The sequence below is a fragment of the Pristiophorus japonicus genome, unplaced genomic scaffold, assembly GCF_044704955.1.
Source record: "Pristiophorus japonicus isolate sPriJap1 unplaced genomic scaffold, sPriJap1.hap1 HAP1_SCAFFOLD_61, whole genome shotgun sequence".
NCBI classification, from domain to species: domain Eukaryota; kingdom Metazoa; phylum Chordata; class Chondrichthyes; family Pristiophoridae; genus Pristiophorus; species Pristiophorus japonicus.
The window spans coordinates 701199-728715 of record NW_027254520.1 but is presented as its reverse complement, the minus strand read 5'-3'; the positions used below and the strand labels follow the sequence as shown (position 1 = coordinate 728715).

At 45.7% G+C, this 27517-nt stretch overlaps 1 protein-coding gene across 5 annotated transcripts in view; it reads right to left on the bottom strand.

Moving 5' to 3' along the window:
• The window catches only part of LOC139255461 (zinc finger protein 239-like), a 126222-nt gene extending 99614 nt beyond the window's left edge, over positions 1–26608 (bottom strand). For 2 of the 5 annotated variants that reach the window (XR_011592055.1, XM_070873941.1), the window contains exon 1: positions 26242–26608. The gene's annotated coding sequence lies outside the window, so the exon portion shown is untranslated. Of the gene's footprint in view, positions 1–12233; positions 12917–23924; positions 24014–24147; positions 24316–26241 lie in introns of those variants that run through there. The other 3 variants (XR_011592053.1, XR_011592054.1, XR_011592056.1) reach the window with 3 other exon arrangements.
• Positions 26609–27517: the final 909 nt, after the last annotated feature.

Sequence of the window (27517 nt, the reverse complement as noted above, 5' to 3'; positions counted from 1 at the left end):
TTGATTCAATGCGGAGTAAAGCTCCCTCTGCACTGTTGCATCAAACAACCCCAGGGCAGGGACAGCAGAGGTTAGATATAGGGTAAAGCTCACTCAATTCTGTCAAACCAAACAATCCCAGGGTAGTTGCAGCTTGGGTTAGATACAGAATAAAGCTCCTTCTGCACAGTTTCATCAATCACTCCCACGGCTGGTACAGCTCGAGTTAGATACAGAGTAAAGCTCCCTCTGCACTTTCCCAACAATCACTCCCAGGGGCAAATACAGCACGGTGTTAGATACAGAGTAAATCTCCCTCTACACAGTCCAATTCCCGGTACAGGTATAGCAAGGGGTCGATACAGAGTAATGTTTCCCTCTACACTGTCCAATCAAACACCCCCAGGCATGTACAGCACAGGTTACATACAGAGTAAAGCTCGCTCGATACTGTCCCATCAAACACTCCCAGAGCAGGTACAGCATGAGTTAGATACAGAGTAAAGCTCCCTGTACACTGTCCCATCAAACACTCCCAGGCAGATGCAGCACGGATTAGATACAGATTAAAGCTCCCTTTATACTGTCCCATCAGACACACCCAGGGCACCTAACGCATTGTTTACATACATAGTAAGGCTCTATCTGCACTGTCCCATCAAATACTGCCAGTACAGGTACAACATGGGTTAGATACAGAATAAAGCTCCCTCTACACTGTCCCATCAAACACTCACACGGCAGGAACTGCTCGGGTTGGCACAGAGCTCTGTCTACACTTTACGATGAATCACTCCCAGACCAGGTATAGCACTGGTTAAATATAGAGTAAAGCTCCCTCGACGCTAGCCCATCAAACAATCCTAGGGCACCTACCGCAAGGGTTCCGTACATAGTTAGGCTTCCTCTACACTGTCCCAGCGAATCCTCTCAGTACAGGTACATGAGTTAATTCAGAGTATAGTTCACTCCACAATATCCCAACAATCACCCCCAGGGCAGATACAGCACGGGTTAGATGCAGAGCAAAGCTTCCACTGCACTGCCCATCAATCACTCCCAGGGTAGGTACAGCACGCTTCACATACAGAGTAAAGCTCCCTCTAAACTGTCCTGTCAAACATTCCCAGGACAGGAACAGCAAGGATTAGATATACAGTTAAGCTCCCTCTGAACTGTCCCATCCAACAGTCCCACGGCAGGTACAGCACGTGTTGGATACGGAGTAAAGTTCCCTCTACAGTGTCCCATTAAACACTCCCAGGGCAAGTACAGCACGTGTTAGATACAGAGTAAAGCTCTCTCCACACTGTCCCATCAAACACTTCAAGGCAGGTACAACACGGGTTAGATATCGGGTAAAGCTCACTCAATGCTGTCAAACCAAACAACCCCAGGATAGTTGCAGCCTGGGTTAGATACAGAGTAAAGCTCCCTCTATACTGCCCCATCAAACACTCAGGCAGGTACATCACACGTTGGATATAGAGGAAAGCTACTTCTGCACTGTCCCATAAACACACTCAGGGGCAAATACAGCACGGGTTGATTACAGAGTCAAGCTCCCTCTACACTGTCCAATTCCCAGGACATGTACAGCAAGGGTTAGATACAGAGTAAAGCTCCCTCTGCACTGTCCCATCAAACACTCCCAGGGCAGGTACAGCACGGGTTAGGTGCAGAGTAAAGCTCCCTTTATACTGTCCCATCAAACATTCCCAAACACATACAGCAGAGGTTACATGCTGAGTGAAGCTCCCTCTACAATGCCCCATTAAACAATCTCAGGACACCGACCACATGGGTTACAAACATAGTAAGGCTCCCTCTACACTAACCCATCAAATACTCCCAGTACAGGTACAACATGGGTTAGATACAGAATAAAGCTCCCTCTGCACTGTCCCATCAAACACTCCCAGGGCAGGTACAGCACGGGTTAGGTGCAGAGTAAAGCTCCCTTTATACTGTCTCATCAAACATTCCCAAACACATACAGCAGAGGTTACATGCTGAGTGAAGCTCCCTCTACAATGCCCCATTAAACAATCTCAGGACACCTACCACATGGGTTACAAACATAGTAAGGCTCCCTCTACACTAACCCATCAAATACTCCCAGTACAGGTACAACATGAGTTAGATACAGAATAAAGCTCCCTCTACACTGTCCCATCAAACACTTCCAGTACAGGTACAACATGGGTTACATACATAGTAAGGCTCCCTGAAAAGTAGTCATCTCAGGATTGCTACCAGTGCCACGTGGTAGTCAGTGTAGGATTCTCAGGATAGCTCAGATGACTACGTGACTTGAGGAGTGGTACAAATGGGATGGATTCAAATTCGTGGGACATTGGAACCGGTTCTGGAGGAGGTGGGTCCAGTACAAACTGGACGGTTTGCACCTGGGCAGGGCTGGAACCAATGTCATAGGGGGAGTGTTTGCTCGTGTTGTTGGGGAGGAGTTAAACTAATATGGCAGGGGGGTGGGAACCTATGCAGGGAGACAGAGAGAAGTCGAATGGGGGCAGAAGCAAAAGATAGAAAGAAAGAAGAAAAGTAAAAGTGGAGGGCAGAGAAACCGAAGGCAAAAAGGGCCACATTACAGCAAAATTCTAACGAGGCAAAGTGTGTTAGAAAGACAAGCCTGAAGGCTCTGTCCCTCAATGCGAGGAGTATTCGGAATAAGATGGACGAATTAACTGCGCAGATAGCAATTAACTGGTATGATGTAATTGGCATCATGGTCATCCAGGGTGACCAAGGCTGGGAACTCAACATCCAGGGGTATTCAACATTTCGGAAGGGTAGACAGAAAGGAAAAGGAGGCAGGGCGGAATTGTTAGATAAAGAGGATATTAATGCAATAGTAAGAAAGGACATTTGCTTTGAAGATGTGGAATCGGTATGGGTGGAGCTACGGAATATCAAAAGGCAGAAAACGCTAGAGGGAGTTGTGTACAGACCACCAAACAATAGTAGTGAGGTTGGGGACAGCATCAAACAAGAAATTAGGGATGCATGCAATAAAGGTACAGCAGTTATCATGAGCGACTTTAATCTACATATTGATTGGGCTAACCAAACTGGTAGCAATGCGGTGGAAGATGGTTTTCGAGACCAATATGTCGAGGAACCAACTCGGGAGCTGACCATCCTAGACTGGGTGATATGTAATGAGAAGGGACTAATTAGCAATCTTGTTGTGCGAGGCCCCTTGGGGAAGAGTGACCATAACATGGTAGAATTCTTTATTATGATGGAGAGTGACACACTTAATTCAGAAACTAAGGTCCCAAACTTAAGGAAAGGTAACTTCGATGGTTTGATGTGTGAATTGGCTCGAATAGTCTGGCAAGTGATACTTAAAGGTTTGACGGTGGATCGGCAATGGTAAACATTTAAAGATCACATGGATGTACTTCAGCAATTGTACATCCCTGTCTGGAGTAAAAATAAAACGGGGAAGGTGGCTCAATCGTGGCTAACAAAGGAAATTAAGGATAGTGTCCAATCCAAGAAATTAGCTTATAAATTGGCCAGAAAAAGCAGCAAACCTGAAGACTGGGATAAATTTAGAATTCAACAGAGGACGACAAAGGGTTTAATTAAGGGGAGGGGGGGGAAATTGAGTATGAGAAGAAGCTTGCCGGGAACATAAAAACTGACTGCAAAAGCTGATATAGATATGTGAAGAGAAAAAGATTAGTGAAAACACACGTAGGTCCCTTGCAGTCGGACTCAGGTGAATTTATAATGGGGAACAAAGAAATGGCAAACCAATTGAACAAATACTTCGTTCTGTCTTCACGAAGGAAGACACAAATAACCTTCTGGAAGTACTAGGGGACAGAGTGCCTAGTGAGAAGGAGGAACTGAAGGATATCCATATTAGGTTGGACATTGTGTTCGGGAAATTGATGGGATTGAAGTCCGATAAATCCCCAGAGCCTGATAGTCTATATCCCAGAGTATTTAAGGAAGTGGCCCTAGAAATAGTAGATTCATTGGTGATCATTTTCCAACAGTCTATCGACTCTGGATCAGTTCCTATGGACTGGAGGGTAGCTAATGTAACACAACTTTTTAAAAAGGGAGGGAGAGGGAAAGCGGGTAATTATAGACCGCTTAGTCTGACATCAGTGGTGGGGAAATGTATGAATCAATTACTAAAGATTAAAGAGCAGCGCATTTGGAACGCAGTGACAGAATCAGTCCAAGTCAGCATGGAGTAATGAAGGGGAAATCATGCTTGACAAATCTTCTGCAATTTTCTGAGGATGTAGCTAGTAGAGTGGACAAGGAGAATCAGTGGAAGTCAGGTATTTGGACTTTAAAAAGGCTTTTGACAAGGTCCCACACAAGAAATTTGTGTGTAAAATCAAAGCACATGGTATTGGGGGTAATATACTGACGTGGATAGAGAACTGGTTGGCAGATAGGAAGCAGAGAGTCGGGATAAACGGGTCCTTTTCGAAATGGCAGGCAGTGACCAGTGGAGTGCCGCAGGGCTCAGTGCTGGGACCACAGCTATTTACAATATACATTAACGATTTAGATGAAGGAATTGAGTGTAATATCTCCAAGTTTGCAGATGACACTAAAGTGGGTGGCAGCGTGAGCGGTGAGGAGGACGCTAAAAGACTGCAGGTTGAATTGGACAGGTTAGGTGAGTGGGCCAATGCATGGCAGATGCAGTATAATGTGGATAAATGTCAGCTTAACCATTTTGGGGGCAAAAACGCGAAGACAGAATATTATCTGAATGGTGGCAGATTAGGAAAAGTGGAGGTGCAACGAGACCTGGGTGTCATGGTTCATCAGTCATTGAAAGTTGGCATGCAGGTTCAGCAGGCGATGAAGAAGGCAAATGATATGTTGGCCTTCATAGCTAGGGGATTTGAGTATAGGAGCAGGGAGGTCTTACTGCAGTTATACAGGCTCTTGGTGAGTCCTCACCTGGAATATTGTGTTCAGCTTTGGTCTCCTAATCTGAGGAAGGGTGTTCTTGCTATTGCGGGAGTGCAGCGAATATTCACCAGACTGATTGCCGGGATGGCAGGACTGACATATGAGGAGAGACTGGATCACCTGGGCCTTTATACATTGGAATTTAGAAAGATGAGAGGGGATCTCATAGAAACATAAAAGATTCTGACGGGACAGGATAGATGCGGATAGAATGTTCCCAATGTTGGGGAAGTCCAGAACCAGGGGACACAGTCTTACGATAAGGGGTCGGCCATTTAGGACTGAGCTGAGGAGAAACTTCTTCACTCAGTGAGTTGTTAACATGTGGAATTCCCTGCCGCAGAGAGTTGTTGATGCCATTTCATTGGAAATATTCAAGAGGGAGTTAGATATGGCCCTTACGGCTAAAGGGATCAAGGGGTATGGAGAGAAAGCAGGAAAGGGGTACTGATGGAGTGATCAGCCATGATCTTATTGAATGGTGCTGCAGGCTCGAAGGGCCGAATGGCCTACTCCTGCACACATTTTCTATGTTTCTATGAATGAGAGGTGATCTTATAGAAACATATAAGATTATGAGAGGGCTTGACAAGGTGGATGCAGAGAGGATGTTTCCACGGATGGGGGAGACTATAACGAGATGGCTTGATCTTAGAATAAGGGGCCGCCGATTTAGAACTGAGATGATGAGAAATTTTTGCTCCCAAACGGTTGTGAATCTGTGGAATTCGTTACCTCATAGAGCTGTGGAAGTTGGGACATTAAGAAACTGTCTATTTCTGTCTTAAATGTATTTAAACGATAAGGGGATAATGGGTTATGGGGAGCAGGCAGGCAAGTGGAGCTGAGTCCATGATCGGATCAGCCATGATCTTATTGAACGGCGGAGCAGGATCAAGGGGCTTTATGGCCTATTCCTGCTCCTATTTCTTATGGTCTTAATTAGTGGAAATATACAGGAATGTTTCCTGACTCAACATGTTAATGAAGTAACTTGGGATAATTATATATTGGATGTGGTGTTTAGTAGTCAGCCTGACCTCCTATCAGGCCTCCATGTGGGGGAACATCTGGGCAACAGTGATCACATTGTAGGGTGAACCAAAGTGACTGAGAACCTGCAACTCGCACCGCATTTCAGAAGGGCAAACTTCTCAAAAATGGCAGAGGACTTGCAACAGGTAAATTGGCCAACCCTACTTGGTGGTGATGTGATCGATGTTGAATATAAATGGAACGTATTTTAGATTTAAAATGTGGAAAACTGACGTAGCCAAAATCGAAAGATGCAAATGTGGTAAGAAAAAGCCAAGGTGGCTGACTGGCTCTGTACAAAGACAAATAACAAGTAAACAGAAATGTCTCTATAAATTAAAGAAATTTAACACTGAAATAAATAGCGTTGAATACAAAGAACTAAAGAAAACGGAAGCTGCTATTCGATCAGCAAAATGGTTGTTTTGAAAAAAGAATTGTCGGTAACTGTGGCAGTCATGGGAAGAGCCTTTTTTATTTATGTAAAGAGTCAGAGAACTATCAAAGACTGTATTGGGCCACTGAAGGGTGTTCAAGGACAGGTTACAAAGTACTCACTGAGTATGGTAGAAATATTAGTGAGCACCTTGCATCAGTCTTCACCCTTGAAGATCAAGCTCAACTTTTAGAATTTAATAACACTAGTTTTTCTCAGTAACATTAAGATAGATAAGAATATTGTTTTAGAAAAAATTAAGAACTTAAAATTATATAGAGCAGTCACCCGAGGGTCCTCCGGGAGATGGGACATGTGCTGTGTGAGGGTCCTCCGGGAGATGGGACATGTGCTGTGTGAGAGTCCTCTGGGAGATGGGACATGTGCTATGTGAGGGTCCTCCGGGAGATGGGACATGTGCTGTGTGAGGAACCTCCGGGAGATGGGACATGTGCTGTGAGAGAGTCCTCCGGGAGATGTGACACGTGCTGTGTGAGGGTCCTCCGGGAGATGGGACATGTGCTGTGTGAGGGTCCTCCAGGAGATGGGACATGTGCTGTGAGAGCCCCTCCGGGAGATGGGACATGTGCTGTGTGAGGGTCCTCCGGGAGATGGGACATGTGCTGTGTGAGCCCCTCCGGGAGATGGGACATGTGCTGTGTGAGCCCCTGTCCTGTATGTTTAATAGCTCTCGACACTCTGGAATGGTTCCTGCAGATAGGAAGGAGGCGTGAGTGGTCCACATTTTTAAAACAACATGAGAAGGCAGACCTCGGTAACTATAGGCCCATCAGTTTAATATCTTATAGGTAAGATGCTGGAAAGAATCATAAGGGATGCAATATATGAATACTTGGATAGGGAGGGACATATTAGGGAAAGCCAACATGGCTTCATAAAGAGTTCATGTCTCACAAATCTAATTGTATTTTTTGAAGACGTTACAAAGTTAGTGGATGAGGGAAGCCCAGTAGACATTGTCTACTTAGATTTCCAAAAACCTTTTGACTAGGTACCACACAAGAGGCTTCTCTATAAGATCGGAGCCTCTGGTATTAGTGAAATATATTGAACTGGATACAGAACTGGCTGCAGGATGCAGGTAAAGAGCAGTTACAGATGGATTTGGATGTGTTTGGAGACCAGTCACCAGTGGTGTCCTGCAGGAATCAGTGTTGGGACTGTTGCTTTTTACTATTTTTATTAATGATCTGGATTTTGGTGTCGGGGCACAATTTTGAAATGATACCAAGATCTGTGCGAGTGCTCGAACTGTAGAAGAGGCTCCTCTGATTCAGGCAGATCTTAAAGTATTGGGACACTGGCCTCATGACTGGAAAATGATGTATAACTCAGATAAGTTGAGTGTTATGTATGTGGGCAGGGCGAATGCTCAACATTCATACACCCTCCAGGGAAAGGCATTAAAGATGGTGGAGATAGAAAGAGATTTAGGCATTCTAGTGAATACATCCTTAAAGGTACACGAGCAATGCGGTGCAGCAACAGTTGGAGCAAATAGGGTGTTAGGGTGTATCCATAGGACAATTGAGTATAAGGCGAGGAGTACTGTTTTGTCTTTATACAAGACCTTAGTCAGGCCACACTTGGAATACTGTGTCCAGTTTTGGTCTCCTCACATGGTGGGTGATATTGAGGTTCCGGAAAGGGTCATCGACTAATTCCAAGTCTAAAGCATCTTAATTATCGAGGTCGGTTAAAAGAGTTGGGACTCTTTACCTGAGAGCAGTGTCGATTTGGGGCGATATGATTGCGGTTTATAAGATAATGAAAGTGAAAGAGAGTGTTCCAACTGACCGTTTATTTCAATTAAGTAGGTTAGACAGGACCAGGGACGCAAATTTCAGTTGTATAAGGATAGATCTAGGTTAGACATCAGGAGGTGGTTCTTTTCCCAGAGAACAGTAGACCTCTGGAACAAGCTGCCCTCTCATGTGGTGGATGCAGACTCACTGAATTCCTTCAAGTAAAAGCGGGTTTTGTTTCTGGCTGCGGCGGAGATTAACACTTACAGAAGGTAGGTACTGCAGGGAGTTTAATGGCAAGAGTGATCTCATGGACTAGTTTCCATCGCTTAGATGGGTTGGTGAGGAATTACCCAGATTTTATTTTCCAAAATAGTCGTAGTTTTTTTTTTAATCTGTATTTTTGCCTCTCCCAGTTGATCACATGGACTCGGGTGGAGTGGAATGTATATGCTGTGATATATCGCAATTGTGTGGGACAGGCTTGATGGACCAGATGGTCTTTACCTGTCCGTCATTTTTCGGATGTATTAAAACGCTTCATCAACACTGTCCTGTCGAACACTACCAGAGCAGGTACAGCACGGCTGAGATACAGAGTAAAGCTCCCTCTACACTATCTCATCAAACAATCCCAGAGCAGGTACAGCACGGCTTAGATACAAAATAAATCTCAGGCTCTGAATTAGAGCCCACAGGCCCCGTGGTGATAGGCCCGAGTGGACTGGATCACGGGCCGCCTTCTTGCACAGGGCGGGATCAGGGCGCATGTGCGGCCATCTTGGTTCAGGAATAGAGAGTGGGCAGGGCTTCAGAATCTCTGTTCCCAACTGGATCCCAGTGCCCGGGAGATGGAGAATCCGGGGCAACACATTTTTCATCATCATAGAATCAGAGACTAGTTACAACATGGAAGAAGGCCATTTGGCCCATCAAGCCCATGCCGGCTATCTACAAGAGCTTCTGCTAATCCCACTCTAGCTAATCTGACCAGATCCCTCATGATTTTGAACACCTCTGTCAAATCTTCTCTGTTCTGACAACAACCCCAACTTCTCCTGACTATCCACGTAACTGAAGTCCCTCATCCCTGGAATAATTCTCGTAAAACTTTTCTGCACGCTCTCAAAAGGCCTTCGCATACTTACTAAACTGCGGAAGCCAGAATTGCTCCAGCTCAGTCAAAAAGCTCCCCGCTGGATTGGAACTAAACTACAGAACCAGTGGGAACCTGTTCAACCTTCTTCGTCTCCAGGCCAGCTCCAAGACCACCCCAATCTCTGTCGTTGAGCTACCGTACGCGGACAATACATGTGTCTGTGAACATACAGAGGCTGAACTCCAAGTCATAGTCGACGTATTTACTGAGGCGTACCAAAGCATGTGCTTTACACTAAACAGGTGCGAGTCCGAGGTCCTCCACCAGCCTGTCCTCGCCACATAGCACTCCCCACTCCACCCACCCCCCATCCCGCAGTCATAAAAATCCATGGCGCGGCCCTGGACAATGTGGACCATTTCCCATACCTCGGGAACCTCTTATCAGCAAGAGCAGACATTGAAGACAAGATTCAACACCGCCTCCAGTTCAGCCTTCGGCCTCTTGAGGAAAAGAGTGTTTGAAGACCACGCCCTCAAATCTATCGGCAAGCTCAGGGTCTACAGGGCTGTAGTAATACCCACCCTCAGAGACATGGACTATGTACAGTAGACACCTCAAGTTGCTGGAGAAATACCACCAATGATGTCTCTGCAAGATCGTACAAATTCCCTGGGAGGACAGACACACCAATGTTGGCGTCGTCGGCCAGGCCAACATCCCCAGCATTGAAGCACGGACCACATTTGATTAGCTCTGCTGGGCAGGCCACATTGTTCGCATGCCAGACATGAGACTCCCATAGCAAGCACTCTACTCAGAACTCCTTCACAGCAAACGAGCCAAAGGTGTAGCAGAGGAAACGTTACAAGGACACCCTCAAAGCCTCCCTGATAAAGTGCAACATCCCCACCGACACCTGGGAGTCCCTGGCTAAAGACCGCCCTAAGTGGAGGAAGTGCATCCGGGAGGGCGCTGAGCAACTCGAGTCTCATCGCCGAGAGCATGCAGAAATCAACCGCAGGCATCAGAAAGAGCGTGCGGCAAACCTGTCCCACCCACCCCTTCCCTCAACGGCTATCTGTCCCACCTGTGACAGGGACTGTGGCTTCGTATTGGACTGTTCAGCCACCTAAGGACTCATTTTTAGAGTGGAAGCATGTCTTCCTCGATCCGAGGGACTGCCTATGATGATGATGATGACCCAGAACTGCACACAATACTCCAGTTGAGGCCGAACCAGGGTTTTACGTGGGTTCAACATAATATCCACACTTCTGTACTCTATACCTCTATTCATGAAGCCTAGGTTCCCGTAAATCTTTATAACCACTTTCTCAACCTGTGCTGCCACCTTCAGTGATTGGTGCCCATATACGCCTGGGTCTCTCTGTTCACGCCCCCCTTTACAATTGTACCCTTTAGTTTATATTTCCTCTCCTCTTTCTTCCTCCCAAAATGTATCACTTTTAAACTTTTCTACGTTAAGTTTCATCTGCCACATGTCTGCCCATTCCACCAGCCTGTCTATGTCTTTCTGAAGTCTATCACTATCCTCCTCACTGTTCACTGTACTTCCAAGTTTTGTGTGAGCTGTAGATTTGGAAATTGTGCCCTGTACACCCAAGTCTAGGTCATTAATATAGATCAAAAAAAGCAGTGGCCCGAGTTCCGGCCTCTGGGGAACACCACTTCCTCCAGTCTGAAAAACAACCATTCACCACTACTCTGTGTGTGTCACTTAGCCACTTTCATATCCATGCTGCCACTGTCCCTGTTATTCCATGGGCTTCGATTTTGCTGGTATTGGTAACACGCCTGGGATCACTAAACACAAAACCCAGTCTGTTAATCACTTTCAGCTACTGGACTTAGCATGTACCCCACAGCATCTCTTCTACCTTCAATATGTGAATAGAGCATCACATCTGTAAACCTGGTTTAAGTTTATATCCACTCAGCAAATCTATTTAAGAAAAGCCTGTAGGCCAATGAGACACTGTTAAGGTGCCAGTGTGCTGCTGGCTTAATTGGCATTTTGCCTGTAATGGACTCCGTATTTTGGTCTCCGTATTTAAGGAAGGATATACTTGCATGGGAGGCAATTCAGAGAAGTTTCACTAGGTTGATTCCGGAGATGAGGGGATTTACTTATGAAGATATCTTGAGTAAGTTGGGCCTAAACACATTGGAGTTCAGAAGAATGAGAGGTGATTTTATCGAAATATAAGATAATGAGGGGATTCAACAAGGTGGATGCAGAGAGGATATTTCCACTTACACGGGAAACTAAAACTAGGGGACATAGTCTTTGAATAAGCGGCCACCCAATTAAAACTGAGAGGAGGAATTTCTTCTCTGAGGGTTGTAAATCTGTGGAATTCTCTGCCCAGGAGAGGTGTGGAGGCTGGGTCTTCGAATATATTTCAGGCGGAAATAGACAGATCTTTGAGCGATAAGTGAGTAAAGGGTTATGGGGAGCGGGCAGGACGTGGAACTGAGTCCATGATCAGATCAGCCATGATCTTATTGAATGGCGGAGCAGGCCTGAGTGTTCAAATGACCTACTCCAGCTCCTATTTATTATGTTCTAACTGAACATTTCTCCCAGTGTAACCTTGTCTGTAATGAAATATGTGTCATTTAATTAGCCTCAGGTCCTTGCTCATGTCTGCTGCAGATTCCAGAGTTGATTCCGGAGATGAGGGGATTGACTTATGGTTGAGTAGGTTGGACTAAACATATTGGAGTTCAAAAGAATGAGGTGATCTTACTGTGGCCCTGAAGGTCAGTGTCCAGGCTGAAATTCTGATCCCCCTGCAAGATCCTCCCCACAGATTGTCCTTTCTCAGCTCCAGCCAGGTGATGCTAAACACTCAGGTGAGAAAGACAAAAATCCACAGCAATGTGTTGAAAGCAACACTAATTTATGTGTCTATATCACAAATATTAAACTCCAGTCGATTTCAGGAGTTATTACCATCAGTGTTACAGGAGTTATAAACTCCAACTGTCAGAATGAACACGATACAGTCCGGGATGTGAATAACAGCAGAATCCAACCCCTGCAGTCACTTGTGAACTCGCTGATGTCTCAGCAGGTTGCCTGACAGAGTGAATCCCTTCCCACAGTCGGAGCAGGTGAACGGCCTCTCCCCAGTGTGAACGCGCTGGTGTGTCAGCAGGTTGGATGATGCAGTGAATTCCTTCCCACAGTCGGAGCAGGTGAACGGCCTCTCCCCAGTGTGAACTCGCTGGTGTGTCAGAAGATGGGATGATGTAGTGAATCCCTTCCCACAGTCGGAGCAGGTGAACGGTCTCTCCCCAGTGTGAACTCACCGATGTGTTTCTAGCTGGGACGGGTAGTTGAAACGTTTCCCACAATCCCCACATTTACACAGTTTCTCCCCAGTGTGACTGCACTTGTGTCTCTCCAGGTTGGATGATTGACTGAAGCCTTGTCCACACACAGAGCACGTGTACCGTTTCTCCCCACTGTGAACGGTGCCTTCTGCTTCCATGGTCAAAAGCTGATGATATTCCAGTCCCGATGTAGCGAGTGACTGTCAGATCTTGAGGTGATGTTTGGTTTGAGCTTCCGTCGACAAATCCTCCCCTTTTAACACCCTGTAAAGTGAATTTCAAACAGGAAAATGGAGTGTGAGAGAGAACCCACAAAAATACAAAGGCAGGTTGTGAAATTGAGCTTAATGAATCTGGTCACTTGTGGGGCCGGCACGAGAAATAAGTGACCATGAAAGCTGCCGGATTGTCGTAATAACACATCTGGGTCACTGCTGTCCTTCAGGGAATGGAACCCACCTCCCTCGACAGGCCCACATGGGAAATTGTTGGTCACACTGGGACCAGAAGTACAGGGGGTGAAACCCAGCAACTTCTACCCCCTCTCCATCCAGCTCAAACTGATGTAACAAACAGACCCACACAGGAGGCCAGGGAGTAACTTCCACATCCAGCTCCCACCTGATACAGAGCGGCTGGGAATTGCTGGGCCTGCTGTATAAATGTAAGTTGTTGTATTCCTGGTGTGGGGGAGTTGCTGCCCCCGTGGATTGCTGGTGCTGGGCCCGGTGGCTCTGACTCGGGGACCGAGAGCCGCACTCGGTGTTGCCCGGGGACCGAGAGCCGCACTCGGTGTTGCCCGGGGACCGAGAGCCGCACTCGGTGTTGCCCGGGGACCGAGAGCCGCACTCGGTGTTGCCCGGGGACCGAGAGCCGCACTCGGTGTTGCCCGGGGACCGAGAGCCGCACTCGGTGTTGCCCGGGGACCGAGAGCCGCACTCGGTGTTGCCCGGGGACCGAGAGCCGCACTCGGTGTTGCCCGGGGACCGAGAGCCGCACTCGGTGTTGCCCGGGGACCGAGAGCCGCACTCGGTGTTGCCCGGGGACCGAGAGCCGCACTCGGTGTTGCCCGGGGACCGAGAGCCGCACTCGGTGTTGCCCGGGGACCGAGAGCCGCACTCGGTGTTGCCCGGGGACCGAGAGCCGCACTCGGTGTTGCCCGGGGACCGAGAGCCGCACTCGGTGTTGCCCGGGGACCGAGAGCCGCACTCGGTGTTGCCCGGGGACCGAGAGCCGCACTCGGTGTTGCCCGGGGACCGAGAGCCGCACTCGGTGTTGCCCGGGGACCGAGAGCCACACTCGGTGTTGCCCAGGGACCGAGAGCCACACTCGGTGTTGCCCGGGGACTGAGAGCCGCACTCGATGTTGCCCGGGGACTGAGAGCCGCACTCGGTGTTGCCCGGGGACTGAGAGCCACACTCGGTGTTGCCCAGGGACTGAGAGCCACACTCGGTGTTGCCCGGGGACTGAGAGCCTCACTCGGTGTTGCCCGGGGACTGAGAGCCACACTCGGTGTTGCCTGGCGCCGGAGAGCTGCACTCGGTGAAAGAAGGCAGACAAAAAGCAGGAAACTATAGCCCAGTTAGCCTAACATCTGTGGTTGGGAAAATGTTGAAGAGTTCATTCTTAAAGCAGCATTACCATGACATTTGGAAGAACATAATTCGGTCAGGCAGTGTCAGCATGGATTTGTGAAGTGGAAGTTAAGTTTGACAAATTTGCTGGAACTGTTTCAGCATGTAACGAACATAGAAACATAGAAAAATAGGTGCAGAAGGCCATTCGGCCCTTCGAGCCTGCACCGCCATTCAATATCATGGCTGATCATTCCTTCAGTACCCCTTTCCTGCTTTCTCTCCATACCTCTTGATCCCCTTAACCGTAAGAGCCATAACTAACTCCCTCTTGAATATATCCAGTGAACTGGCCTCAACAACTCTCTGCGGCAGGGAATTCCACAGGTTAACAACTCACTGAGTGAAGAAGTTTCTCCTCATCTCAGTCCTAAATGGCCTACCCCTTATCCTAAATGCAATGATTATTTTCATTTTTGGTGTTATTCAAAACAGGTGGAAATACACAGCAAATCAAAACTTAAAAAAATTAGAAGAAAATATGCAATAGTAGCCAACTAAATCAGTTCTCTATTAGGCAATGGCATACGTCATCAAACTCCTTCTCTGCTTGTACCATGTTGAAAAAAATTCTGAAATGAAATATTTTTGTCCTCAAATATCAGTCTATTTTTAAACAGTTTGCGAAAGTTATAATTTTATCTCATCTCAAAATCACTAATCCATCATTCAGACCAGGCCTGGACATTTGGAAGAAATGCATTCTTTCTATTTTTGTCTTGTACAATACCAAACATTCAGGAATTCATTTTTCACATTTGTTCGGTCATTTTCTCCTCAACACTGTCAGAGGTGCTTTCGATGAATTATGTTCCACTTCACATCATGGGCCAGGGTGGATAAAGTGGGTGTGGTGTATTTGGACTTCCAGAAGGCATTTGACAAGGTGCCACATAAAAGGTTACTGCACAAGATAAAAGTTCACGGGTCTGGGGGTAATATATTAGCACGGATAGAGGATTGGCTAACTAACAGACAACAGAGAGTCTGGGTAAATGGTTCATTCTCGGGTTGGCAATCAGTAATGAGTGGGGTGCCGCAGGCATCAGTGCTGGGACCCCAACTATTTACAATCTATATTAACGACTTGGAAGAAGGGACCGAGGGGCCACTGTACAGCAAAATTCTAAAAGGACAAAGTGTGTTAAAAAAGCAAGCCTGAAGGCTTTGTGTCTTAATGCAAGGAGTATCCATAATAAGGTGGATGAATTAACTGTGCAAATAGATGTTAACAGATATGATGTGATTGGAATTACAGAGACGTGGCTCCAGGATGATCAGGGCTGGGAACTCAACATCCATGGGTATGCAACATTCAGGAAGGATAGAATAAAAGGAAAAGGAGGTGGGGTAGCATTGCTGGTTAAAGAGGAGATTAATGCAACAGTTATGAAGGTCATCAGCTTGGATGATGTGGAATCTATATGGGTAGAGCTGCAGAACACCAAACGGCAAAAAACGTTAGTGGGTGTTGTGTACAGACATCCAAACAGTAGTAATGATGTTGGGGAGGGCATCAAACAGGAAATTAGGGGTGCATGTAATAAAGGTGCAGCAGTTATAATGGGTGACTTTAATATGCACATAGATTGGGCTAACCAAACTGCAAGCAATAGTGGAGGAGGATTTCCTGGAGTGCATAAGGGATCGTTTTCTAGACCAATATGTCAAGGAACCAACTAGGGGGGAGGCCATCTTAGACTGGATGTTGTGTAATGAGAGAGGATTAATTAGGAATCTCGTTGTGCGAGGCCCCTTGGGGAAGAGTGACCATAATATGGTGGAATTCTACATTAGGATGGAGAATGAAACCGTTAATTCAGAGACCATGGTCCAGAACTTAAAGAAGGATAACTTTGAAGGTATGAGGCCTGAATTGACTAGGATAGATTGGCGAATGATACTTAAGGGGTTGACTGTGGATGGGCAATGGCAGACATTTAGAGACCGCATGGATGAACTACAACAATTGTACATTCCTGTCTGGCGTAAAAAGAAAAAAAGGGATGGTGGCTCAACGGTGGCTATCAAGGGAAATCAGGGACAGTATTAAAGCTGAGGAAGTGGCATACAAATTGGCCAAAAATAGCAGTAAACCTGGGGACTGGGAGAAATTTAGAACTCAGCAGAGGAGGACAAAGGGTTATCTTCGGGCAGGGAAAATGGAGTACGAGAAGAAGCTTGCAGGGAACATTAAGGCGGATTGCAAAAGTTTCTATAGATATGTAAAGAGATAAAGGTTAGTAGAGATAAAGGTTAGTAAAGACAAACGTAGGTTCCCTGCAGTCAGAATCAGGGGAAGTCATAACGGGGAACAAAGAAATGGCACACCAATTGAACAAGTACTTTGGTTCGGTATTCATGAAGGAGGACACAAACAATCTTCCGGATATAAAAGAGGTCAGAGGTTCTAGTAAGAAGGAGGAACTGAGGGAAATCCTTATTAGTCGGGAAATTGTGTTGGGGAAATTGATGGGATTGAAGGCCGATAAATCCCCAGGGCCTGATGGACTGCATCCCAGAGTACTTAAGGAGGTGGCCCTGGAAATAGCAGAGGCATTGACAATCATTTTCCAACATTCCATAGACTCTGGATCAGTTCCTATCGAGTGGAGGGTCGCCAATGTAACACCACTTTTTAAAAAAGGAGGGAGAGAGAAAACAGTGAATTCTAGAATGGTCAGCCTGACATCAGTAGTGGGTAAAATGATGGAATCAATTATTAAGGATGTCATAGCAGCGCATTTGGAAAGAGGTGACATGATAGGTCCAAGTCAGCATGGATTTGTGAAAGGGAAATCATGCTTGACAAATCTTCTGGAATTTTTTGAGGATGTTTCCAGTAGAGTGGACAAGGGAGAACCAGTTGATGTGGTATATTTGGACTTTCAGAAGGGTTTCGACAAGGTCCCACACAAGAGATTAATGTGCAAAGGTAAAGCACATGGGATTGGGGAGTGTGCTGACATGGATTGAGAACTGGTTGTCAGACAGGAAGCAAAGAGTAGGAGTAAATAGGTACTTTTCAGAATGGTAGGCAGTGACTAGTGGGGTACTGCAAGGTTCTGTGCTGGGGCCCCAGCTGTTTACACTGTACATTAATGATTTAGATGGGATTAAATGTAGTATCTCCAAATTTGCGGATGACACTAAGTTGGGTGGCAGTGTGAGCTGCGAGGAGGATGCTATGAGGCTGCAGAGCAACTTGGATATGTTTGGTGAGTGGGCAAATGCATGGCAGATGAAGTATAATGTGGATAAATGTGAGGTTATCCACTTTGGTGGTAAAAAGAGAGAGACAGACTATTAACTGAATGGTGACAGTTTAGGAAAAGGGGCGGTGCAACGAGACCTGGGTGTCATGATACATCAGTCATTGAAGGTTGGCATGCAGGTACAGCAGGCGGTTAAGAAAGCAAATGGCATGTTGGCCTTCATAGCGAGGGGATTTGAGTACAGGGACAGGGAGGTGTTGCTACAGTTGTACAGGGCCTTGGTGAAGCCACACCTGGAGTATTGTGTACAGTTTTGGTCTCCTAACTTGAGGAAGGACATTCTTGCTATTGAGGGAGTGCAGCGAAGGTTCACCAGACTGATTCCCTGGATGGTGGGACTGACCTATTAAGAAAGACTGGATCAACTGGGCTTGTATTCACTGGAGTTCAGAAGAATGAGAGGGGACCTCATAGAAACGTTTAAAATTCTGACGGGGTTAGACAGGTTAGATGCAGGAAGAATGTTCCCAATGTTGGGGATGTCCAGAACCAGGGGTCACAGTCTAAGGATAAGGGGGAAGCCATTTAGGAATGAGATGAGGAGAAACTTCTTCACCCAGAGAGTGGTGAACCTGTGGAATTCTCTCCCACAGAAAGTTATTGAGGCCAGTTCACTAAATATATTCAAAAAGGAGTTAGATGAAGTCCTTACTACTAGGGTAATCAAGGGGTATGGCGAGAAAGCAGGAATGGGGTACTGAAGTTGCATGTTCAGCCATGAACTCATTGAATGATGGTGCAGGCTAGAAGGACCGAATGGCCTACTCCTGCACCTATTTTCTTTGTTTCTATGTAAGTAGCCAAGTTTGCTGATGATACAAAGATGGGAGGAAAAGCAATGTGTGAGGAGGACACAAAAAATCTGCCAAAGGACACAGATAGGCTCAGTAAGTGGGCAATAATTTGGCAGATGGAGTATAATTTTGGAAAGTGTGAAGTGATGCACTGTGGCTGAAAAAAAATCGAAGATCAAGTTATTATTTGAATGGAGAAAGATTGCAAAGTGCTGCAGTCCAACGGGACTTGGGGGTACTTGTGCATGAAACACAAAAGGTTAGAATGCAGGTACAGCACGTGATCAGGAAGGCCAATGCAATCTTTTCCTTTGTTGCAAAGGTGCTGGAGTATAAAAGCAGGGAAATCTTGCTGCATTTACACAGGGTATTGGTGAGGCCACACCTGGAATACTGCGTGCAGTTTTGGTTTCCATATTTATGAAAGGATATACTTGCTTTGCAGGAAGTTGAGAGAAGGTTCAGTTGGTTGATTCCAGAGATGAGGGGCTTGACTTATGAGAAAAGGTTGAGGAGGTTGGGCCTCTACTCATTGAATTCAGAAGAATGAATGAAAGGTGATTTCTCGAAACGTATAAGATTATGAGGGGGCTTGACAACGTAGTCGCAGAGAGGATGTTTTCACTGATAGGGGAAACTAGAACTAGGGGGCATAATCTGAGAATAAGGGCCCCCCCCCATTTAAAACTGAGAGGAGGAAGAATTTTTTTCTCTCAGAGGGTTGTAAACCTGTGGAATTCTCTGCCTCAGAGACCTGTGGAAGCTGGGACACTGAATATATTTAAGACAGAGATAGACAGTGTCTTAACCGATAAGGGAATAAGGGGTTATGGGGAGCGAGCAAAGAAGTGGTCCGGAGTCCATGATCGGATCAGCCATGATCGTATTAAATGGTGGAGCAGGCTCGAGGGGCCGTATGGCCTACTCCTGCTCCTATTTCTTATGTTCTTATTTTCTTATATAGTGGGTGTCTGGTATGGGAGTGTGGATTTGACTCTATCTGTCCACTTCTGGTATGTGGATGAGGGTTTTACTCTATGTTAGTTTCTGATACGAGAGGTGGATTTTATCCTGTACCTGTCAATTTCTGGTAATTGTCTGTGGGTTTCATTCTGTATCAAAAAGGGCCACATTACAACATAATTCTAAAAGGACAAAGAGTGTTAAAAAAACAAGCCTGAAGGCTCTGAGTCTCAAAGCGAGAAGCATTTGTAATAAGGTGGACGAATTAACTGCGCAGATAGCTGTTAACGGATATGATGTCATTGGGATTACAGAGACATGGCTTCAGAGTAACCAAAGTTGGGAACATAACATCCAGGGGTATTCAATATTCAGGAAGAATAGCCAGAAAGGAAAAGGAGGTGGGGTAGCGTTAGTGGTTAAAGAGGAGGTTAATGCAATAGTAAGGAAGGACATTGGCTGGGATAATGTGGAATCTATATGGGTAGAGCTGCGAAACATCAAAGGGCAAAAAATGTTAGTTGGGGTTATGTACAGACCACCAAACAGTAGTAGGGAGGTTGGGGATTGCTTCAAACAGGAAATTAACGACGCGGTGCAATAAGGGTACAGCAGTTATCATGGGTGACTTTAACCTACATATTGATTGGGCTAACCAAACTTGTAGCAATACTGTGGTGGAAAATTTCCTAGAGTGTATAAGGGATGGTTTTCTAGACCAATATGTCGAGGAACCTATGAGAGAGCAGGCCATCCTAGACTGGGTTTTGTGTAACGAGAGAGGATTAATTAGCAATCTGGTCTTGCATGGCTCCTTGGGGAAGAGTGACCATAATATGGTAGAATTCTTCATTAAGATGGAGAGCAACCCAGTTAACTCAGAGACTAGGGTCCTGAACTTAAAGGAAACTTCGATGGTATGAGATGTGATTTGGCTGGGATAAACTGGCGAATGAAACTTAAAGGGTTGACGGTGGATAGGCAATGGCAGACATTTAAAGATCACTTGGATGAATTACAACTATTGTACATCCCTGTCTGGCGTAAAAATAAAACAGGAATGGTGGCTCAACCGTGGCTAACAAGGGAAATTACGGACAGTGTTAAATCCAAGGAAGAGGCATAGAAATTGGCCAGAAAAAGCAGCAAACCTGAGGACTGGGAGAAATTTAGAATTCAGCAGAGGAGGACTAAGGGTGTAATTAGGAGGGGGAAAATAGAATATGAGAGTAAGCTTGCAGGGAACATAAAAACTGACTGCAAAAGCTTCTATAGATATGTGAAGAGAAAAAGATTAGTGAAGTCTAATGTAGGTCCCTTGCAGTCAGAATCAGGCGAATTCATAATGGGGAACAAGGAAATGGCAGACCAACTGAACAAATACTTTGGTTCTGTCTTCAGTAAGGAAGACATGAATAACCTCCCAAAAATACTAGGGGACCGAGGGTCTAGCGGGAAGGAGGAACTGAGGGAAATCCTTATTAGTCAGGAAATGCTTGGAGGGAAACTGATGGGATTGAAGGCCAATAAATCCCCAGGGTCTGACAGTCTGCATCCGAGAGTAGTTAAAGAAGTGGCCCTAGAAATAATGGATACATTGGTGGTCATTTTTCAAAATTCCATGGACTCTGGATCAGTACCTATGGATTGGAGGGTAGCTAATGTAACCCCACTTTTTAAAAAAGGAGGGAGAGAGAAAACAGGGAATTATAGACCGGTTAGCCTGACATCAGTGGTGGGGAAAATGCTGGAATCAATTATTAAAGATGTAATAGCAGAGCATTTGGAAAGCAGTGACAGGATCGCTCCAAGTCAGCATGGATTTATGAAAGGGAAATCAAGCTTGACAAATCTTCTAGAGGTTTTTGAGGATGTAACTAGTAGAGTGGATAAGGGAGAACCAGTGGATTTGGTGTATTTGGAATTTCAAAAAGCTTTTGACAAGGTCCCACACCAGAGATTAGTGTGCAAAATTAAAGCACATGGTATTGGGGGTAATGTACTGACGTGGAGGCAGAACTGGTTGGCAGACAGGACGCAAAGAGTGAGAATAAACAGGTCCTTTTCAGAATGGCAGGCAGTGACTAGTGGGGTGCCACAAGGTTCAGTGCTGGGACCCCAGCTATTTACAATATATATTAATGATTTAGACGATGGAATTGAAAGTAATATCTCCAAGTTTGCAGATGACACTAAGCTGGGTGGCAGTGTGAGCTATGAGGAGGATGCGAAGAGGCTGCAGGGTGAATTGGACAGGTTAGGTGAGTGGGCAATTGCATGGCAGATGCAGGAAAATGTGGATAAATGTGAGGTTATCCACTTTGGTGGCAAATACAGGAAGGCAGATTATTACCTGAATGGTGACAGATTCGTAAAAGGGGAGGTTCAAAGATACCTGGGTGTCATAGTACATCAGTCACTGAAGGTAGGCATGCAGGTCCAGCAGGCAGTAAAGAAAGCAACTGGCATGCTGGCCTTCATAGCGAGAGGATTTGAGTGTAGGAGCAGGGAGGTGTTACTGCAGTTGTGCAGGGCCTTGGTGAGACCACACCTTGAGTATGATGTGCAGTTTTGGTCTCTTAATCTGAGCAAGGACGTGCTTGCTATTGAGGGAGTGCAGTGAAGGTTCACCAGACTAATTTCCGGCATGGCAGGACTGACATATGAAGAAAGACTGGATCAGCTAGGCTTACACTCACTGGAATTTAGAAGAATGAGAGGGAATCTCATAGAAACATATAAAATTATGACAGGACTGGACAGGTTAGATGCAGGAAGAATGTTCCTGATGTTGGGAAAGTCCAGAACCAGGGGTCACAGTCTAAGGATAAGGGGTAAGTCATGTCGGACTGAAATGAGGAGAAACTTTTTCACCCAGAGAGTGGTAAACCTGTGCAATTCTCTATCACAGAAAGTTGTGGAGTCCAGTTCGTTGGATATATTCAAGAGGGAGTTAAATGTGGCCCTTACGGCTAAGGGGATCAAGGGATAGGGAGAGAAAGCGGGAGTGGGGTATTGAAGTTGCATGATCAACCATGATTATATTGAATGGCGGTGCAGGCTCGAAGGGCCAAATGGCCTGCTCCTGCACCTATTTTCTATGTTTCTTTCCATTCTTGGTGTGTGATGTGTATTTTGCGCTGTATCTATCCATCTGTTATGTGAATGTGAGCTCTACTCCATATCCGTCATTCTCCAGTATGTTAGTATTGTTTTACTGTGTACCACCAATTCCTGATCGAGTATTCGTTTTTCTTTTTAACTCTCAATTTGTGTTATGGAGGTGAGTGTTTATGCTGACTCAGTCGGTCTCTGGTAAATGAGTCTGAGTTTTACTCTATATCTATCTGTCTCTGCTATGAGTGTGGTCCTTTCTCTGTATCTCTCCATTTCTGTTATGGGAGTCTGGGTTTTATTCTGTACCTGTCAAGTTCTGACATGTGATTGTGGGCCTCACTCTATAACTGCCAGTTTCTGCTTAATTGTGAGTGGACTTTCCTTTGTCCCTGTCAGTTTCTGGAATGAAAGAGAGATCTTCACCCTGTACCTGTCAATTACTGGAACGTGATTCTGGGCATGTCACTGTATGTCAATTTGTGTTATGGGAATATGGATTGTAATATGTCAGCCTCTGATATGTGAGTGTGGGTTTTATACTGTATCACTCAGTCGCTCATATGTGAGTGTGGGTTTTATACCGTATCACTCAGTCTCTGATATTCAAGTGTGTGTATTTTTCTGTAACTGTCAGGTTTTGTTGTGTGTTCAGGTATAATCTGTGCTTCTCAGTTTCTGCTATGTTCGACTGTACCTATTTGTTCCTGCTACTTGATTGTGTTTTAGACAGTACCTGTCAGTTCCTGCTATGTGAGTGTGGAATTTACTCTGTATCAGCTAGTCTCTAGTATGTGAACATGAGAATTAATTTTACTTTTAACCTGTATTTCTCTGATATGTGAATAAAGATTTTGCCTTCTCTGTGTCATTTTTTCTGATGTGCGTGTGTGGGTTTTACTCTGCCCCGATCAGTTTCTGAGATGCAAGTAACAATTTTACTTACTGCCTTTCAGTTTTCCGACATGTGCACATGGGATTTACACTTTACCTGTCACTCTCTGGTATGCAAGTGGGGATTTTATTCTGTTACTGTCACTTTCATATATGTGGGTGTGTGTATCTGTCAGTCTATGCTACGGGAATGTGGGTTTTATTCTGCACCTGTCATCTTCTGGTATGTTCGGGGGGTTTAAATACTGAATCCGTCAGATTCTGAAACATGAATATGGCTTTTGCTCTGTACCCATCAGCTTCTGATATGCGAGTGTGGTTTATACTTTCTGTTTGACATTTTTTCTGATAGATGATTGTGTTTTATTCTCTACCTGCCAGTTTCTGGCAAGTGAGTGTGTGTGTTTAATGTACCTGTCAGTGTGATCTGTTTCAATGGTGAAACAGCATGTGATTCTACTGCTCCATGTGGCTGTAAGATTCACAATGTAACTCTGCCACTTCGGATCACTGTGGGACTGACAGCTTCTGCTGTCTGTGACAATAAGATTGAGGCCAGTTCTGTGTCTCTGCGCTCTGTGAGTGATAATCTACTTACTGTGTGTGAGAAGGAGCTGCCTGCACTGTTCCTTGTGTTCCAGGTGGAGGAAAGATCACATTTGTTCTGGCTGGTTGAAGAATTTTGTTCTGAGAATAATAATACGAGAACATTATTAGTTCTAAGATATGGATGCGGGGGACAATACGATGTATCTGAGGGAGTGACAATGTATCTCTCAACCACCAGCAACATGGTTCTGGAGAACTCAGCTCACCGAAACAATATAACTGGTCTTTAAAATATCTTCTCCCACACTCCTCTCCTGGTGCCTGCAATAGATGCACTTTGCGAAACTCCCCACATCCTCACTGACAGGTGTGTTTCCACTGCTCACTGTCCAAGAACTACAGACACGGTGAGATTGGAACTGAATCAGGAACATTCACTCCTGATTTGGAGAGAGAAAGCAGCAGATTGTAAACAGCAGATTCTGACCATTCTGTCTCCCTTACCCTGGACACACGCTATCCACACACAGCCCGAGAATGGCCTCTCCCTTCCCCCACTCACACCACACACTGACACTGATTCTTGGTCCACTCTGCCTCTTACACACAGCCCCCGACTCCCCCTGAACTCCCCCCGGACTCAATGCCGATCTCTGAGCCCATCTGCGGTCACACTCCCAAAGCGCTGCGCTGCTGTAAGGAGGCTGCTGCTCGCTGCCTTACCCCGGGGCCGCGGTGCCTCCATTCCTGGCTGTTTTAAACCATCTTCTTCTGCTCACTGAGTGAATGGCGATCACAGGCAGGGCTGGGGGAGGGGAGGACACATGTGCTCTTCTGCTCACTGGGAATGACACAGAGGGTGGGGCTGAACCGCGCATGCGCAGCTCTCTGCAATAATTCAATCTGTAAAAATCAAAGTGCACTTTTCCCAATTTACTTTTATCAGAATCTGAGCAAAGGAACTGGGCCGGGGGGGAAAGGACAGAGAATGATTAAAGCTGCAAGCCTTGTCCCTTGGAGATGCTCAATTTGGGATAATTCCGTGCAGGGTGTTTCTCTCCATGAGCCCGTCTTCACAAAGCAATTCTGCAGAAACATCAGAGGGACGAGGGAGTGGGAGTGTTTGTTGGGACCGTGCCGGAGTTAATATCTGACAGAGACAGTCCAAGATTAGTTTAATTACAGTAAAACACTCAGTCACTGAGAGTAATACCAAAGTGGATAATCAAGGGGCTATAGTGAGGGAAGAACTTAATACAATAACGATTCATAATGAAGTAGTACTCGGTAAAATAATGGGACTAAAGGCAGACAAGTCACCTTGCCCTGATGGTTTACATCGTAGGATCTTAAGAGAAGTGGCTGCAGAGATAGTGGACACATTAGTTGTAATCTACCAAAATTCCCTGGATTCTGGGGCGGTCCCAACAGATTGGAAAACCGAAAATGTAACGCCTATATTTAAAAAAGGAGGCAGACAAAAAGCAGGAAACTAAAGACCAGTTAGCCTAACATCTGTCATTGGGAAAGTGCTGGAGACCATTATTAAGGAAGCAGTAGTGGGACATTTGGAAAAGCTTGATTCAATCAAGCAGAGTCAGTATGGCTTCATGAAAGGGAAATCATGTTTGACAAATTTGCTGGAGTTCTTTGAGGATATAATGAGTAGGATGGATAAGGCGGAACCAGTGGATGTGGTGTATTTGGATTCCCAGAAGGCATTTGATAAGGTGGGACATAAAAGGTTACTGCACAAGATAAAAGCTCACTGGGTTGGGAGCAGTATATTAGCACAGATAGAGGATAGGCTAACTAACAGAAAACAGAGAGTCGGGATAAATGGGTCTTTTTCTGGTTGGCAAATGGTGACTAGTGGGGTGCCGCAGGAATCGGTGCTAGGTCCTCAACTATTTAAAATCTTTATTAATGACTTGGATAAAAGAACCGAGTGTAATATAGCCAAGTTTGCTGATGATACAAAGATAGGTGGGAAAGCAAATTGAGGACAAAAAAAATCTGCAAAGGGATATAGACAGGGTAAATGAGTGGGCAAAAATTTGTCACATGGAGTATAATATGGGAAAATGTGAGGTTATCCACGTTGGCAGAAATAATAGAAAAGCAAATTATAATTTAAATGGAGAAAAATTGCAAAGTGCTACAGGACAGAGAGACCTGAGGGTGTTTGTGCATAAAACACAAAAAGTTAGTCTGCAGGTTCAGGAAGTAGTCAGGAAGGTAAATGTAATGTTGGCCTTTATTGTCAGGGGGATAGAATAAAAAGCAGAGAAGTCCTGCTCCAAGTGTACAGGGTGTTGGTGGGACCACACCTGGAACACTGTGTGTTTAAGGAAGGATATACTTACACTGGAGGCTGTTCAGAGGTTGATTCCGGCGAGGAGGGGGTTCTCTGATGAGGACAGGTTGAGCAGGTTGGGACGATACACTTTGGAGATCAGAACAATGAGAGAAATCCGAGGTGTGAGAATAAAATAACTCAGCTCTTCCTTTACCAAGATGGCCGCGCATGCGCTTTGCTGCTCACTGAACCAAGATGGCGGAGGACTGACCCTGCATTCCTGTACAAAGCTGGCCGCCGTTACCCTGGGCCTGTGACCGGGAGAAAGCCTCGAGGCTGCAGCCGCCGATATTCCGGTTGTTATTCCGGGCTTCCGGCGGGCACCAGGTGTTTCTGAAGCCTCCCCGGCTCCCCGCTGGTCCTTTATTCCCCTCCGCCCCGCGGAGTAGGAGCTGTTTGGCGGAACACATTTCACCACAGCCGCTCCGCCATTACACGCACCGCGCATGCTCCAAATACAGCCAGGTCCCGCGCCTGCGCACTGGGCACCTGTAGTCTGGGCTCGGCACATTCTCCATCGCGGGGAATGCTGGGTAAATACCCAAGACCACCTCAGTGACTGGGACAGGATTTCCTGGGCCCCCATTGGGCACTGAACATGTTCATTCTGGCCCTCAGTCATTGTTCCTGCTGCTCTGTATAACCCTGTCCCTGAGCTGGACAGTAATGTTCTGTCTCAGGATTGTTTCAAACACCCTGTGTCCAATATTGGATTTCTCCATAAAAATAGACTCATTAATGTTCCCTTCCCTTCCATTTTGGTCCTTTTCTTACTCTAGATTGTTTCACTTCTCACGTAATTCATCTTTTCCCACATCAAATCCCAAACTTGTTTCATTTGCGTATCCGACTTGTGGATGTCTCAGACTGAACCGGCGTGTCTCACTTTACACTCATTTAACGTTCCTTTCAATCAACCCTTGAAAGAACTATCTTGCGTAAGACTGTAAATCTGTTATTTTCTGTATTTAACGATTTTTGAATGTGGTTAATAGATCTTCACACATACTGCATGTGATCAACTTTGAAATGTTCTGACCTTTGTAATTGCCTTTGCTAATTTTGATGGGTTAGTTGATTACAATTTCTTGTTACTAACATACCTTGCAGTATTTCTTGCATCAAAATAATTGTTTAACTACTTCCTTTATCAGGTCTTTAGCTTCCCCACTGATCTCTGTTTCCTCTTGTGGGGGAATCGAGAACTAGGTGGCAAAGCCTGAGCATAAGGGGGCGCCCATTTAAAATGAAATGAAGAGGAATTTCTTCTCTCAGAGGGTCGT